The sequence below is a fragment of the Hibiscus syriacus genome, unplaced genomic scaffold (genome assembly GCF_006381635.1).
Source record: "Hibiscus syriacus cultivar Baekdansim isolate YM2019G1 unplaced genomic scaffold, ASM638163v2 tig00110505_pilon, whole genome shotgun sequence".
NCBI lineage: Eukaryota > Viridiplantae > Streptophyta > Magnoliopsida > Malvales > Malvaceae > Hibiscus > Hibiscus syriacus.
In genome coordinates, this window is record NW_024062765.1 from 1250368 (window position 1) to 1262418 (window position 12051).

The following is a 12051-nucleotide window of genomic DNA, read 5'->3' on the forward strand; positions in this document are numbered from 1 at the left end:
AAATCATCAATTCTTCATTCAATTCTTCTATTTTAAGCCCCTATTATGTCATTAAATTCAACTACCATTACTTAAACCAACTTATATCCATGTAAATCATCTTTATCTTCCATATCTCATCATGATTCTTAAGATTTAAGAATCTTACTAAACTTTCAACTTTGTTATTAATCCTTTCTAACTTCATATATCTCTTATTCTTAGTGATGACAAGTCAAATTCCTTCTCAAATTTCACTTATTAACTCCTTTCCAGAAATTCATCTAAAAACTCATTTTCTTTAATCTCTTATATATCTTTCATCTTGTTGTTTTAGAACGAATTAAGCTTTCCTTAAGCTTAATTATCATCTAATGATCATAACCCAACCTTAAAATCAATAATTAATCAACAAACAAAGCAACACACCTTTGAGTCAAGCCTTCACGTATGAAGAAGAGAAGAGAACTCTGGAACCTTTTTTCTCTTCCCACCTGATTTCCTTATCATGTAAGGAAAATAAAAAATATTCCTTCTCAAATGACCCTTTTGCCCTTCAATTCATCTTATAATTACTAACAAGTTTTATGATTTATTTCCAAATAAATCATTAAACTAATCCATGGTTCTACAAGTTTGGCAGACTAATGGAACTCAGCATACAACTGAGAGATGATGGATGTTATATCTAATGGGTCTTGTAAGGAATCAAATCCTCAAACAACTACTGAAATGTGTCACCGTGATTTCTTTGATGTTTTAATTTCTGAAAAGTTCACGTATCTGTGTAAGCTTCTAATTGACAATTTCCAAGGGATTAAGCTTGACAACCTTGTTCACTTAAGTGTAATAAACTCAAGGATAAAAGGTGGAGTTTATGAGGGTTCACCTATGCTTTTCGCATCAAATATTCAGCAGGTAATTATTTAACCATTTTTATTTACATGCATTGTTTGAATGGAGTTGTTTGACTAAAATGTTAAAATCTTCACGTTGACTGCCTTATATTCTTTCCCTGAAACCAATATATATTTTTGCTTTAATTGAAGAGTTTGGAATGTATTTTATTTTCCATAAAAATGGTGGTTGAAAGTTTCAGAAGATGATCAAAGGAACAATTATAATGAAATAGGGTAACACTAAATTTACTCTATGCTAACAGCTTCAATCTCGAGGCGTTCCCATCTAAGTCATAGTTAATCATGTGTTTTTTTGTTATATATTTCTTATGATGATATCGAGGAAAAATGGCTAAGTAACCAAAAACAATGAAAATAGTTGTTCCTCCCAACGGATTCAGTTTTTTTCTTGTCATTACTTATTTATGTATTTCTCTTAATCTAAATACCTCCTGTGTAGGTGTGGAGAAAACTTCAACAAGTAGGAACTGAAATTTTATCCCTTGCAAAGGGCCTTTCAAATATATCAAGCACTTCCTATAGTGAACAAGTGAGTGAATGAACATACAATGTGCTACTCTAGTTATTTGAATTTTTCTAATCCGCTTAAAAATATTTTACATTGATAGTGAGTTTGTTGTAATGATTTATTGTGATCTTTTTCTTCAACCTTACAGTTTGGCAGTTCTGGTGGTGTTGTCAAAAAGGAGAAACATGAGGTAAGCATTCATGAATTAGCTTATTGTCTGCGCTGACATGCTTGGATAAGAAATTTGCATTACTAAATTTGAATTACAACTACATATGTGATAGGGAAGAGGTGGTGGATTAATGAATATTGCTCTTGTTGAAGAATTAAACTTAGAAAGTTTTAGACTCGATGAAGAATAATGGGGAATGAATAGGGAAGGTGGCGGTAGCAACTAGGGTTCTTTAAGGTTTCTTTTGGTGCTGGAAACAAGGTAATAAATAAAATTAGAACAATAGAAACAAAAGATAAAGAACTTAAAAAATAAAGTATGATAATTAAGAAATCAAAGGATCTCCCTTGTGAAGGTGGATGACAAAGTTGATGATGGTGAGGATGAATTTGTGGAAAATAGATGGATAATGTCCTATCAAACCCTCTTAGTCGCAATGAAAAGTCAAACTTGATAAATGGCTCTAACCAACCCTCCTAGTCGCGATGAAAAGGCAAATTGAAGTGTGAAGATTAATCTACCTCACAAGAACTTGAAAAAACTCCAGGAGAAGAAGCTTCGAAGGCACAAGACAATCATCACTTGCAAAAACGAACTCTCATTGTATTATTAATCAAAGAAATCCATTTTACAAAGTTGAATGAAGCCTCCTTTATATAGGGGATGAGTTCTAAAGAACCTAAATAACTAATGAATAAAATAAAAAAAAACCAAGCATGTCTAACTCTAATTCCTAATAAAATAATAATAAACTAAGAATAATGTTTTAACTCAACCTTAATTCCTAATAAAATAATAAATCTAATCCTAAAAGATAATGCATCATCCTATGTTAAATTATATTACAAATAATCAATAAAAATATTGAAAATTCGTAATATTTACAAAATATCGTATTAATCTCGTATAAGACTTTCTGCATGTACTGTCTTCACTAAAATGGCCATATCAGATTGATGCAATTAAAGAACAGTTGGAAAGCTAAGAGACAGTCAGCCGTATCTCCAGAAGACATGTTGACCAAATAAGATCATAATTTCATTGAAAAAGTTGTCGCAAGTTTGTTGTTGTTCTGATCTTCTTTTCCAAGACTTGGACGGGTAGATCATTTGGAAGAGTTATTACTTCTTCTTTTGATGTGAGCCTTGTGATGCATGTATCAAGATGCATTCTAACTTATTATGTAGTTAGTGTCAAAAGGAAAGAGCATTTGATATTCAGAGCTTGGATAAAGTTGTTTTAGGTCAAGACTTTGGAATTTCCATGCTCTTATGTTTGGATGGGTTTCAATGGACATCATGCATTGTACAGAATTTATGGGCTTGTCTTAGGATTCCCAAATATAGAAAACTTAATCTTTGTTATGGTACTTCCAACTTTTCAACCGGGGCCTCTGTTACATTAGTTTTGTTTTTCAGATACTCTAATGGTGTGGGGAATTTAAGTAAACCTTAATATTCTTCATGCTGACTAGTTGGTTGCCTTCTATCACGCTTGTATTTATGACAGGAGCAGTCCGGTTTCCTGATAGTATCTTGTAGTGATAATCTGTTACGCTTTGCTATTTGAATTTAGCATCTGTTTGCATAGAATCTTGCTTTAAGCACAGTAGGAGGATTCCGACCTGAACTTTTCTCTTATCTTTCTGTTTGTATTACTTGCAAAATCTGCATTATCTGTTAAGAACCTGTTTTGAAGGCTGGGTTCATCCCTGAGAAATATGCTGAATTTGTTTGACGAAATCAGTTCTGTAATCAGGAATCAGAAACTCTTTCTAGACCGGAGCAAATTGAAGATTGTGGTGTCTTTAACGTTTGCACTTTCAGTTACTGTGGGGAGAAAGCAGATGGGAGAGATCGTTTGTATGTGATTCATGCGAGGAAATGTACCATGTTGCCTGTAAGCCTGCTCTGAAAGTGATTCCTCCTCAAAGTTGGTATTGTGCCAGCTGCATTTGTAATGGAATGGGATCTCCACATGAGGATTGTGTGATAATGGGCTTCAGTCATCACCGGGGACTAGAACCCAGTGTGTTTGCAAAATCAGTGGAAGTGATGTTGAAAAAGGTGAGAAGTTAAGGAGTTGAGAGCATCCCTATTGCCCAAATAAATATTATCATGTGAGGTGCCTGACAATGAAACGGTTAAAAACATATTGTTCTTGCTGGAAACGCCCTTCTTGTCTGTGTACAACTTGCCTTGTGGACAAAGATGATGATAAGATTGTTTTATGTGATGGCTGTGATGCTGCATTCCACATTTATTGCATGAAACAGCCGCGAACCTCAATCCCAAGCGGGAAATGGTTTTGCAGAAAATGTGATGCTGAGATCCAGCGAATACACAAAGGTAAAAGAGCATGCGAAAATAAGATGAAATTGAAGGGCATAGGAGGTAAAACGGCATATGATAATCTGAAACAGAGCCCAAATCAGAAAGAGAAATCTGTTAAAAATAGAGGTGGAATGGACATGCTTCTAACAGCTGCTAGTACTCTACATTTGGAGGAGAAGTTGAATGCGACTCGGATGGAGAGTTAGAAGGACCTTGCACTTGGAGGACATATCATGATTCGTTTTTCACGATATAATGCCTTTGCTTTTTTTCCCCTACGGATAACTCAGAGTGACGACTTACTTTCACTACATTTTTAGGCTGGGAAACAGATATTTTGCTAGAATATTAGCTTCATGAGATTTTACTGGCATTTGGATGCATAGCTATGAGCGAGACATGATTCCGAATGCTGTATATTTTTTGTTTGGCACTGCAGAACACATGATATGTACTATGATTTATGATTGATCATTGGCGTCGCCGAACGGTAAGATTTCGTTGGCACGCAAAATTATCCACTAACAGGTATGATTCAGTTAATATTAGTTTGTTCTATGAGAGTAGATAGTTTTAGAGACACCAATTCTGCTTCCTCACTAGGTGAGTTGGCTGGATGATCTATCCATGTATGTTGTTTAATTAGTCCCTGTCATTGTTTTTCCTAATTTCTTTTTCATTAAATGAAAAAGAAATAATTTTGAAGCAAATTCTGGATTTGTAAGCTGTAACATATAATCTATATATGTTGTTGCTTACCTGTATTTTCTTTTAATGTGGAAAAGGATCTGCAAAAATTAAAATCTCAGGAAGGATCTGCCAAGTTCTAACTCATAACCCATTGATTAAAATCTTTATCTTACCATATTAATTACCTTTAATGTCAGCAGTGTAAAGAATCAATTGACTTGTAACCTCAATTAAGAGTGATTAAAGACAGTTTCGGGTGACACAAAAGAAAACTTAAGAAATCCAACTTGATAAATAACGAAGCTAAGATTACTACAACCAGAAAATCAGACTTAATGGAGCAACCAAGAGCAGCAAATTCAACCCCACTTACAACTCTAGGGTTCTTGTAGAGAGCTGCCCTTGCTTACGGAGACTGCCCTTCCATTGTGTACAATGATTCCACCTACAAGTGGTCACAAACCAATCGTCGCTCATTACAACTGGCGTCCTCGTTGTCGTCCTAGGGGATAACAAGAGGCCATGTGGTCCGTTGTGGCGCCGAATATCCCCGCCATGTACGAACTTCACTTTGCTGTCCCCATGTGTGGGGCCATCCTCAACACCATCAACATTCGCCTCGATGCTCGGACAGTCTCGACGATCCTTCGCCACAGCGAATCCAAGCTTGTCTTTGTGGACCATTATTGTTCCTCTCGTTCTTGAAGCCATAGCTTTGCTCTCATCAAATGGGACCGAAATCCCATTGCTCGTCCTCATCAATGATGATGAACCCTCCCCATCATCCTCAGTTGATAATAATAGTAATTTCATCAACACGTACGAGAACATGGTGAACAAAGGTGACCCTGGTTTCAACTGGATCCGACCGGAGAGTGAGTGGGATCCAGTGGTATTAAACTACACCAGGCACCACGTCATCACCGAAAGGAGTTGTACACTGCCACAGGGGAATATTCATCACTACGGTTAGTTTCCTGATTGACTGGTCTGTCCCGCATCATCCTGACTTGATAAAACGGCACAATGCGACCCATATGTGTGGTGCGCCGGTGGTGCTAAATATGGTGACATCATCAACTTCTCTAACTAATCAACCATTGGAGAAACCAGTTCAGTTCCTTGCAGCGGGGGCTCCAGTGCTGACACCGTTACTGTTGCGATCTGAGTCGTTGGGTTTTAGAGTGACTCATTGCTATGGGTTAACTGAGACAGCCGGGTTCATCGTGTTGTGTTCATGGAAACCTCCATGGGACGCATTAATGCGCCAGAGGCAAGGGGTGAGGACAATTGGGGTAATGGATATGGATGTGGTGGATCCTGAGAGAGAAACTAGAGTGGAAAAAGATGGTTCATCGCTCGGAGAAATCGTTATCAAAGGTGGCCAGGTAATGCTTGGTTACTTGAAGGACCCGACAGCTACATCTTCATGCATGCGAGGGGATGATTGGTTTTATACAGGTGATGCTGGTGTTGTTCATCCTGAAGGGTATTTAGAGATCAAGGATCGATCGAAGGATGTGATTATTAGCGGCAGAGAGAATATAAGCAGTGCCGAAGTCGAGTTTATTTTGTACTCGAATCCAGCTGTGAAGGAGGCGACTGTAGTGGCAAGACCGGATGAATTTTGGGGTGACACCCTGTGCCTTCGTATGTTTGAAGGATGAGCACAGTGAAAAGCCTACCGAGAAAGAGATGATAGAATATTGTAGGGCCAATCTCCCACATTACATGGTTGATGGTACCTAAAACAGTGGGGTTCAAAGAGGAGCTTCCTAGAACATCAACTGGGAAAATTAAGAAGTTTGTGCTCAGGGAAATCGCCAAGGCTTTAGGCTAGGATTGTTAAGAACTTAAGGTAAAATTAATAGCTTATACACCATTTAATTCTCTCTTTATCCGTTTTCATCCTTTTCATTTCATTGTCTTTCATAAAGATAAAACTGACGAAGGGATGTTCTAACAATGCCTAATATTTATACATGCTCTTGCGTGAATTTATCTGTACAGTCTCATGGTTTAAATTTTTAACAATGGTTCCCTAAAAGCTCGAAACAGCACACACCAATTGCATAAACTTTCAGAATAGATACTACTGTCTGATATTATGCCTACAAAGTTTTTAATCAAAGCCGAATACGGAGTAAATCCAAATTCTTTCGATCGCATAGCTCTGTCCTTTCTGTCTCATGGTAAGTTGAGGATTCCATCTCGGTGCTATATCCTTTATCCGCATACTGAATTCTCAATTACAGATGGTTGGTAACTCTTTAACATCAATCTTCCTATGAGTAACAATTGCACTTTGGGTAAAATCAAGAAGAGTCGGCGCTTTCACCTACCATATAACGGTTTTTAGCAGTACTCAGGCCTGATGAATGAAGCTGCTTTCTTCCCTTTATAAGATGTAATGCAGTTTTCTTGTCATCTTGTGCCTCCATAGAATCAGGCTGCAAAAACTCAATAGTTTGTTAAACAGTTCCATTAATATACTTCTGATCGACATTTCAAGGAAGAGAATATTTTGTCAAAATTGTTCAGCTGCTCGCTTTGGCCAAGAATTTCCCTCTTGCCCAGGATAAGAGTACAAGACTGGAGACCAATTTAACCAGATACATTGGACTTCAAAAAATATATGCAGCAGCTTGAAGATCTGATCAAACACACTTCCTCAAAAACCAAGGCCAGGCCAAGTAACATGGAGTGATAAAAATCCAAAACGTGCCTTGATAGCTAATGCTCTGTCAAAACTCTCAATGGCACTATCAGGCTCTCCAAAGTTTAATTGTGCTCTACCAAGAGTGACCAATGCCTGAAAAACAAATACAAACTCATATGTAACAACAGACTGCTTTCGCTTACAAAGAACACTACAACAGCATAAAAGTACTTCTGAATAAACATTTGATCTAATTTAACAGAAGAAGAAAATTCAACTGCAATATCTCAGCATTAGCTAGCGACCACTGTACATAAAGCAAGCATTGGAAAACTAGGGAAATGAGCTGCCCATGTGGAAAGTAACCGCGTCTATGAATCGATATACAGAATTATTTTCTTCCTCAACATCTAAATTTGTGCTCTATGGTCATCATAAATTTGATGATAGACTAAAAAGTACCAGGTGTAAAATAACAGACATGAGCTCAAATTTTGCATGTATATAACAGAATGCAAAGTTAGAAATGTTCAAAATCCAATGAGAAATATAATCGTCATGTTTAAGGAACACAACCATAAAGGGGGTATGATTGTTTTCAAGGTATTCAATGAAGCTTCTTATTTCGAATTACATTCAGGTTACAAGCTTGACATACCTCAGCCCATGATGGCTCCAATTCAGGTGCTCCTGCCAAGTGGAATCCACATATAAGCAGACACAAGTTTTAAACTTACATATTTGCAACAGACAAACAAACCATTGCACATAATATATCCAAATAAAGAAACATCTGCAATTTCCGGTCTTGTTTAAGGAGCTTTAAATCGAAAGAAGCATTTCGACATGTCACTGAAAAAAGAACCAAGGCAAGGAACCGAGACTTACGAGTTGCTGCCTTCAATGCACTCCATGCATCTCCAAGTTCAACTAGAACTTGTGCCTTCTGTTCAAACAAAACTGCATGTTCAGGTATCAAATTAAGAGCCACCTCCCACTTCCCAAGTGCTTCCCGGTATTTCCCATCCTTCAAAAGAGACTAGCTATGAGAATAAATACATCATACAAAGTATGACAAGCCAAAAGTTCCGCTGTTTCATGCTAATGCAAAGCTAGTAAATAAATCATTTAACAAAATCAAAGCTCAATTCAACGAGTTTTTCAAATAAATCATTTAGCGTTTATCTATGCAACTCGAAGAGTATTTCTTCCCACGTTTTACCCTCCTTTCCCCTGTTAGATTGCTACAATTCCTATAAGTGATTGAAAACAAATCCAATTTGGATTATTTCCTCTCATATCATTATAACTTAGGGCATCTATACTTTGGAGAATATCTCCACTTTCGAGAGAGTATTCTCTCCAACCCATCGCCAGAAACCATCTCCACTTTGAAGAATTACTACAGTGCGTGCGACACTGTAGCATGCGCTATAATTTCGTTTTTTTAAAAATTAAATTAGATTAAATTACAAGATAGATAAAAATACATTGAAATTAGATAAATAAATATACTAATTTTTTTTTTGTAATTTTTTTATTTTTTGTATTTTTTTCTGATTTTTTTAAATTCAAATAGACTAATTTGCAAGATAGATAAAATTACATTAAAATTAGATAAATAAACATACTAATTTTTTTTGTAATTTTTCTATTTTTTTGTAATTTTTCTGATTTTTTTTAAATTCAAGTAGATTAAATTACAAAATAGATAAAAATACATTGAAATTAGATAAATAAACATACTATTTTTTTTATAATTTTTCTGATTTTTTATTTTTTTTTGATTTTTTAATTCAAGTAGATTAAATTGCAAGATAGATAAAAATACATTGAAATTAGATAAATAAAAATACTAATTTTTTTTGCAATTTTTCTGATTTTTTGTAATTTGTCTGTTTTTTTTTAATTCAAGTAGATTAAATTGCAAGATAGATAAAAATACATTGAAATTAGATAAATAAACATACTAATTTTTTGAAACATAAAAACATAGAAAATACTAATAAAATCAAACAACATTTTAACCAACAACTCAAACACGACAATTTAACTAATAATCAGACAGACCCCCTCCACTCCCTCCAAGATCATCAAAGTTCATTCCAAACACATTAAAAATAGTAAATGTTGATTGTTCTTCTTCTTTTTGTTTCCGAAGATTTTTTGTTGTTCATTTCGAAAATAGTGGCGTCGTTCGGGGTCATGAATGGTATCTAGATTCATCGCTAGAATCTTGTCCTCTCTCCTCAATTGTGCAATTTCAGACCTTCTATCAATGAGTAGAATTGTTTTCACATGGATTGCGTTTTCTTGCAAGCATAATTCACATGGATTGTGAATGAACGGCTGAGATCGAAAGATTTCGAGAATTAAAATATATAGTTATGTAACTTATATTTTTCGAATTATTATTATGAATTGTAATTTTCTTATTTATTTATATTTTCATAATGTTATTTATGAATGTTTTATTTATACTTTTTATCTTAATATTTATTAAAATTATATATGTTTTATTTTTTATTTGTAAAATTAATATTATAATAGTTAAATATTATGAATAAAATAGAGTTGATGATAATATAGAGATAATACTGGAGATGAATTATTGTTTCAACTTTAAAGTAAAGATAGATAAAGATACTGTAGAGTAGAGATGAGGATTTAATATACCTCAGCCAAATTAAAGGTGAAAAGTACCATAAAAAAGGGTCCAACAAATCTCACAATCAGTCAATAAACTGGAAAATTCGTCAAATAACATCAAGTAAAGGCGATATAATATTTATACTGAATTCCCAATTTGACAATTCAATCAAGATTGTGCCTTTCTCTATACCCCAAATCAATTGATTGAGAAAGGGAAGGAAAATAAGCAAAAAAGAAAAAGAAAAACCTCAGCAAGCTTGTTGCCTTGGGCTTGGAAGGATTGGGCAAGTTTTTTAAAGTCAGAAACTCAGAATCAGAATCCAAAGCATCAGCAGAAGGTTTCTCGTGATTTTGAGTCTGCAACTACGTATCATCAGCAGAGGGCTCTTGTTGATCAAAGGGGAGGTTTGGGTAGCCTGCGAAAGCTTCCCTGGAGCGCTTCTTGTTCTTGCTCCATGTTAGCTTCATCTTGCTTCTGCAACAAATATTTTCTTTTCTTTTCGCTTCGCAGTTCAATTATCGTTCTTCCCCAATTATTCCGGTCGGGTCGGGTCGGATTATATTGTTAAGCTTTCTCATCCATTTTATATTCGTGTTCGGATGTTCCAAATCGAGCCCAATCCACGACTTTTCTATTTATTACAATTGATTTTATATTTGGCTTATGCATCAACTACTATTTTTAAAAATATTCTAGAATGCATTGTTTTTATTGAATCGAAAAGAAAAAAGATATCTGATGAATACCGTTTTTGTTACATCTGCTTTTGAAAAAGGAATCTTTCCATTTCAATCAACATATTTCATCGTTATACCATAATATGTTTTAGTAAGAGATAATTGCATCACACGTCCTTAAATTATTACTCATTATAGATAGATCTTTAAATTTTTAAATATTTTAATTTTATCCCTAAACTATAACTATTATTATAAATTAGTTATCAAACTTTTGAATATTTCAATTTTATCCTCAAACTATGGTTTTTATTCTAAATTGGTCCCAAGCTTTTTGAACATTTCAATTTCATCCTAAATTATATGTATATAATGATCATATCTCTTGTTAATAAATTGTTATGCTAAGTTGTATTATTATATGTTTGAAAAAAATAATAAAATTTAGGTTAAACTATGGTTGAAACTAATTATATATTTGGATGAATTTGGGGATGAAATTGTAAGATTCAAAAGTTTGGGGACTAATTTAGAATTAGAATCATAATTTGGGATGAAATTGGAATATTCAAAAGTTTAAGGACTGATTTAGAATGATAGTGAGAACTTGAGGATGAAATTGGAATATTCAAAAATTTTAAGGATGAATTTAAAATAAGGGTCTCTCCAATGCAATTTAGTAATTACATTAGAGGGTAGGTCGATTTGCTTTTATTTTGGGTCCCATTGGAAAGTAGAAATTTCCATGCACTTTCCAATATTTGAAACTCAAGATTATGATTCATCATAAAAATCTTGAAAAATAAATTTGGGTATGTAACGCATGAAATGCATTGGCAATGGTCAATGAATAGGAAAACTGGACCGGCTTTCACCTTTCAGTGGATGCCAATGGCTTTTGCTTCATATACCGGGTTAAGTTGGCATGCTTTTCTTGACGTTGGACTTGCCATATAAACTTAATTACCCCACATAAATTTCTTGGCATTATTACAACGCAATTTAATTCTACCTTAGACTTTGACAATAACCAATATTTAACATTAAAATTTGATAGCATCAATTTTAAAAATAAAAACTTTTGGGTCATTAAAATTAACTTTTAATTCTTTTCCCTGATTCTCAAGGTTTCGATTAGATTAATCCTAATCGACCCAGGTCACACACTAGGTTTTGGAGGGTGAGTCTATCAGCGGATATTTTATGCATATACAATGACTCGAACTCAAAATTTACTTAAACGATATCATGCTACTTACCACTTGAACCAATCCATGCTAATAACTTTTAATTTTTTAAGGATTAATAATAAGTACATGGACTTTTTAAAAATATTCATAACATAAGAATAACTGGTGAATAAAAAGCAATGTTGTTAGAATTTTTATTTTATAAAGTAGACCGAGTATGTATAAATCCGACAAACCTTCCAAATTTCGGGACAGAAAATCTAAGGAGAC

General features: G+C 34.4%; 3 pseudogenes; 2 read left to right on the plus strand and 1 right to left on the minus strand.

Moving 5' to 3' along the window:
- Positions 1-654: 654 nt before the first annotated feature.
- On the plus strand, positions 655-4488 carry LOC120129884 (annotated as a pseudogene).
- Positions 4489-4937: 449 nt separating this feature from the next.
- On the plus strand, positions 4938-6442 carry LOC120129906 (annotated as a pseudogene).
- A 286-nt stretch (positions 6443-6728) lies between these two features.
- LOC120129979 lies at positions 6729-10394 on the minus strand (annotated as a pseudogene).
- Positions 10395-12051: the final 1657 nt, after the last annotated feature.